Below are 6,000 nucleotides of genomic sequence, written 5' to 3'. Positions count from 1 at the left end.
CTTAGGGCCCTTGGTGAGGTCCGGGGGCAGAGCCCCCTTAAGCTCTGGGGTTTTAGGTATTTAATAACGGTCAGATGAGCATACAGGGGACCGGCTTAGGGCCCTTGGTGGGGTTCGGGGGCAGAGCCCCTGTAAGCTCTGGGGTTTCGGCATTATAATTATGGTCAGATAAGCATATTTAGATACCTTATTTGTGACACTGGCAGTACACTAATTGGCGAAGAGGCCAGGGAGCAGAGCCCCCGGAAGCTCGGGGGTTTTAGGTATTTAATAACGGTCAGATGAGCATCCAGGGACCCCGCCTAAGGGCCCGTAATTGGTGGGGTCCAGGCGGCAGACCCCCCTGGAAGCTCAGGGGTTTTATTTATTTAATAACGGTCAGATGAGCATACAGGGAAGCGCCTTAGAGCCCCTTGTTGGGGTCCGGGGGCGGAGCCATCGTAAGCTCTGGGGTTTTAGGTATTTAATAACAGTCAGATGAGCGTACAGGGGACCGCCTTAGGGCCCTTGGTGCGGTCCGGGGGCAGAGCCCCCGTAAGCTCTGGGGTTTTAGGTATTTGATAACGGTCAGATGAGCATACAGGGGACCGTCTTAGGGCCCTTGGTGGGGTGCGGGGCAGAGCCCCCGTAAGCTCTGGGGTTTTAGTTATTTAATAACGGTCAGATTAGCATACAGGGGACCGTCTTAGGGCCGCTTGGTGGGGTTCGGGGGCAGAGCCCCCGTAAGCTCTGGGTTTTCGGCATTAAATTACGGTCAGATGAGCATATTTTGATACCTCATTTGTGACATTGGCAGGTCACCTATTTTTTTTCTCCCTCTTTCTATCTTTTTTTCTGTAACAAACTTTTTTAAAGAGTGAGGGGGGCTCGAGCCCCCGAGCCCGGCCGTTCTGTTGACCCTGACATAAAGGCTTCTAAATAGGCATATTTGTCGCCCGACTGTAATTTGGGAATTTCAAATTTTTCAACAAACGCATAAAAAGGTATGACTTACAAACTAATTGAGAAAAAATACCGGAAGATCATGTCATTTCAATCAACATTTGTAAATCACTGGTATCGAATACAAATTACTCCCCCCCCCCCCCCCCGCATCAGTACGCCAGCGTTCAGAGACTCATGATCTTCTCACCCCTATAACAAAAAACAGACACGCTTTCCCATTCTCTCACAATATGTCCACGATATGCGCGTATCGCTATTATAAAAACCTCCGTTGATAAATATAGGTAGCATGCGCAATGTTTAGGAAATTTAATTCCTGTCAACTTTCCTTTTCTTTGAATGGAATTTTAAACGTTATTTAAGTCAGGTTTTTATTATTGTTATGTTCTTTTGGGTTAAAAATACAAACCATCTTAACTCCTTTACTGTTTTGTTTTGTTTTTTTGAGGGGGGTGGCGTTTTTGGGGGGCAAAAATGCGTTTTTCCCCCTCCCCCTACTTTTTTGACTGCCCCCCCCCCTGCCCCCACTTCCGGCGCCTATGGTGCTGCAGATCATCGTGATCATTATCAACACACTTATTGCAAGATCTAACCCGTTTTTTTTAATTCACAGCCTAATTGTGTTTTTTTTCGCAACCGAGATTGGTTTCCACTTTATTTCAGACAGTCATTGCGTGCATTCTCCTACGCTCGGCTTCAAGTGCCAGTTCCGTGTGACAAGGCATTAGGGACTTTTAGATTTGCACGACGAGAACGTGGACTGCCACATGTGACCTCCTTTTAAGGCACTGGCAGTGCCTTAAAAGGAGGTCACATTGCCTAAAAGGATGTCACACATAGCAGTACCCGTTCTCGTCGTGCAAATCTAAAAGTCCCTATTGTCGCTATCCTATGAGGGATCCAGTTCAAATCACCATCTGTCATATTTTGGACATCATTATTGTGATACGTGTCTTCAGGAATATTTGAGGTAAGTTGCAAATAATTCATTTTCTCTGGTAAGAACAAAAAACATAAAATTATAAATGTAGGCCTATATATTTGTACTTTGTAGACTTAATTTTTTGTTATCTGCAGTTACTTGTACAATATAGACTGTGTGCTAAGGAAATGGTGATGATTTGTTCTGTGGTTATTGGAACTGAATCTGAGTTGTATTCCAAACTGTGTCTATTAATGTATGAATTTCATAATTGATTTTAATCTTTTTGCCTTTCTCTCAATGTTGAGTCCAAACAATTCTGGTCATGAAAGAAAATAAGAAGAATACGTGGGAGCAAGAAAAAGAGAGAAAGAGTTGTAACATACTGTATTTTGGTCCCTGGCGCTCGTTTTTGTTGTTGTGTGTGTATCGTCTTTTTTTGTAGTTGTATTTTTTTATTTGTTTTAGATGTTTTTTATATATAAGTTTCACTTTTTTAGACCTCTGTAAAAGCTTTCCGAAGATGAATCATTCTCCGCTCGATTGCTTCTATTCTAAGCATGTATGTTACATTGAGGGAGAGAGAAAGATATATATTTATATAGAGAGAGATATATATATATATATGTATATATATATATATATATATATATATATATACCTAGGGAGAGAGAGAGAGAGAGAGAGAAAAAAGATATAGAGAGAGATATGTATATATATATATATATATATATAGAGAGAGAGATAAATATATATATAGAGAGAGAAAGAGATACATTTTACATTTTGTGTGACATAACAGCTAAATAACGTCTTACACCATTTTAAAGCTTAAAACCTGCTATTTACTCTCATAATTATTTGCCACATGCCAAAAATACGTGTCTGGGTTTTATTGTTTTAGATTGAATTTAGGGCTCAAAGCGACATATCGAAGGACTTATCCGCACAATACATCAACAATTATGGCCAAAATGCGTTTTTAGATTCGAAATCTTTTAAAACTATCCAATATAATATATTACAGCTGAATATTGTCTTACACCATTTTAAAGCTTAGAACCTGTACTTTAATCTCATATGTGTCTAATGCCGAAAGTTTTTGTCTGGGAATGACTGTTTCAGATTTAATTTGGGGCTCAAACCAGCATATCGTCGTAGTTTGGGACAATCTTTTCTAAGTCAGGTTAGGTTGAATGCAGGTACATATATGAAGGGATGGATGTCTTCAAATGACGTGGGATGACGCGGGGTCTTCAAATTTTCATCGTAAACAATATCAAATTAAACATCTTTAAATCAAATCTTTATAATACAGGGCCCTGTCTTGATACAATATGTTAGCTCAGTGTGCCAAAATCCAAACTGCTTTAATAATTGGATGGATAACGTTTATTAAGAAACGTTCAAAGTGCAAATTGACGAGTTTACACAAAACAAGTAAGTCTTTTTTGCGCTTGCATTCTTTATTGTTTATACTTCTTTCATGTTACATATGCTCATATGGTAATATATTTATGCTGACTTGATTTGTATTATATAATTCTACCAATTAACTTCTAATTTACTATTTAATTTCTTACCTAAACATCCACGCTTACATCTACATAACATAATATTTTCACATTGGTTTTATTGTGCATAGTCTGTGTTTATGTTCGCAACTTACATGTTCATATTTACAATTCATCGTTCAAATCCTAACACATTATCGTTGACATATTAATCAAATTGAATTCCACTGTTTAGTAGAAGTAGTATTAGTAGTAAGTCGTATTAGTAGTACTCGTAATAGTAATACTAGCAGTCATGGTAGTATTATTATTATTATTAGTATTAGTAGTAGTAGTAGTAGTAGTAGTAGTAGTAGTAGTAATACCAGTAGTCGTAGTAGTAGGAGGAGGAGTATTAGTAGCATAGTGGTAGTACATGTATTATTATCAGTAGTAGCAGTAGCAAGAATGATAATAATAAGAATAATAACAAATTATAACAAGAATGTATTTATTCTTGTCTACAAGTGCTGAATAATTATTTCCAACAGCAATAGCAGGCGACAACACTAGTAATCAATACAGACAAAAAGTACAGTATTATATAATATTTTTTGTCTACTGATATCTCAAAACACGATTAACATGATGGAATATGCCTTCGTAGTTTATACATATATATATACAAGACTCAATAAATCTTACTTTGTAATTGTACCTGCATCGAATCATTCAAAACATATCTTATATAGGATTTCCCGGCCAAATTCGCGTGTTTGTCATTCGAATTCATTTACTTTGCATTTTGGATTTTGGTCGAAGGGTTTCATAGATCTGTCATTCAATTTAGAAACTGCTCAACTAGCATTCAAATTAATATTCACTTGTCGAAGCGTAATTTTTATCATTCAAATTAACACCTGTCATTCGTATTCGTAATATTTTTATTCAAGTTAGGAATGTTAGGGGGAAGAATTGCAACAAACTTTTACAGTTTTTAAATAATGCAGTTAAAATGCATGATTTGCCATTGGGGTCTAAGCTGTTATTCCATTTATTCATTTTCAGGACAATGCAGATTGGTGTAGTCAGACATAAAGTAAAGAAGGGGCGAAATCAAGGGATATGGTATTTCTGCACGGACATGTTCATATTTCAGGGAAAGGTGGGGGTACCTTCAATCGCCCCTTTTTACTACAGACTCGGAATTTTACAAAAGTAATTCACATCGTCTCTTATACCCAGCACACCCCTCTGTTTTTCTTAAAGAGTTTCATAATTTACTTGCCCGCCAGCAGATCGATGGCTAAAGACTTGGCTAAATAATGACTCATGTTCAAATTGTTGACTCTAGTCCCTACCCTAGTCACAATATTGTACCCTTCTTCCATAATGAAATTATGATAACTCTATGATGAAATATAAGACAAACAACTTCCTTACATGAACCTTTACAAATATATTGAGACCATCAGGTCCGTAGATGCAAGTCGTTTTTTTCTTCTTAACAATCAAACTTAAAGGCTGATGAATATCTGATAAATTTAAAAGTATATAAAGAGTATAAATGCAAGAAAATAAAATAGGATGAAATACACATGAAAAAAAGATCTTGAAAGAAAAAGAATGAGCTATAAAAAGTGTTTAAAAAACGAGAAATGTATATTGACCATTAATTTTAGTGCACAAAGTGCTAATTTGAATGCTACAAATGAATTAGAATGCTAAAAGTACATCGTCGCGTTGTCAGAAAATCGTGTTGCGCCAAATCGAATTGCCAAATAGCGAAAGAAGCACATTGTTCATTAATTTGAATGAAACATACGTAGATTCTAACGAAAATTCCATAGATTTGAAAACTAGAAAAAGGAATATAAACCCGAGATATACCTGACTGCACTAAAACCGTCGAATTTGAACGCAAGACAAATTAATTTGAATGACAAACTCGCGAATTTGGCCGGGAAATCCATTAAAAATGAGATTCTAAAATCATTCGCCACAGATACCTCTGCACATAGAAAATATGTATCATATCGAAATGTTTGGAGCTAAATGGACCCTATTGGAATTGAAGAAAATGCATCAGTCATGCTCTGTGCACACAGGAGATTACGTATCCCGTATGTGCAGCCGGTATCGCGCCACCACTGTGCGTTGTATTAAGTGCGTGGACCTTGACAGAGACTATAGGCAACACAGATTTCAAACTGAATCGTCTCACAAAAAAATCTTTCGCTCGGCAAAGATGTGATGGTCTTACATCTTGGAGACGTGGGGTTAACATTGATAAATCAAAACTAGTCTAAGATGGTTGGAAAATTAAAAAAATATCATATAAAAAGGACTTTCTCAAACTAAAAATAAGAAGAGGGCGGTATGCCAAATTGTGACATGGTAATATAGCTCTGTCGGCCGACCCGTTGATTATACAAAGAAAACGAGCTGAAAACAACACTAAATCTACTACTTTTAAAAATAAAACATAATAGTCAATCATAATGAAATTGTAATTTGTTAGCTTTACTCGAAAGAACATAGCCTTTGTCGTATTATGTATTATGATGTAACAAAAAAAAATCGTCACGTCATCCTCCATAGAAAGTTTGTCGCTAATAAAACAAGCGCTGTTCAGTGACC

Source organism: Strongylocentrotus purpuratus, unplaced genomic scaffold, assembly GCF_000002235.5.
Source record: "Strongylocentrotus purpuratus isolate Spur 01 unplaced genomic scaffold, Spur_5.0 spur5_scaffold_2, whole genome shotgun sequence".
NCBI classification, from domain to species: Eukaryota; Metazoa; Echinodermata; class Echinoidea; order Camarodonta; family Strongylocentrotidae; genus Strongylocentrotus; species Strongylocentrotus purpuratus.
The sequence above is the reverse complement of the archived record's forward strand: the minus strand, read 5'-3'. Positions refer to the sequence as shown.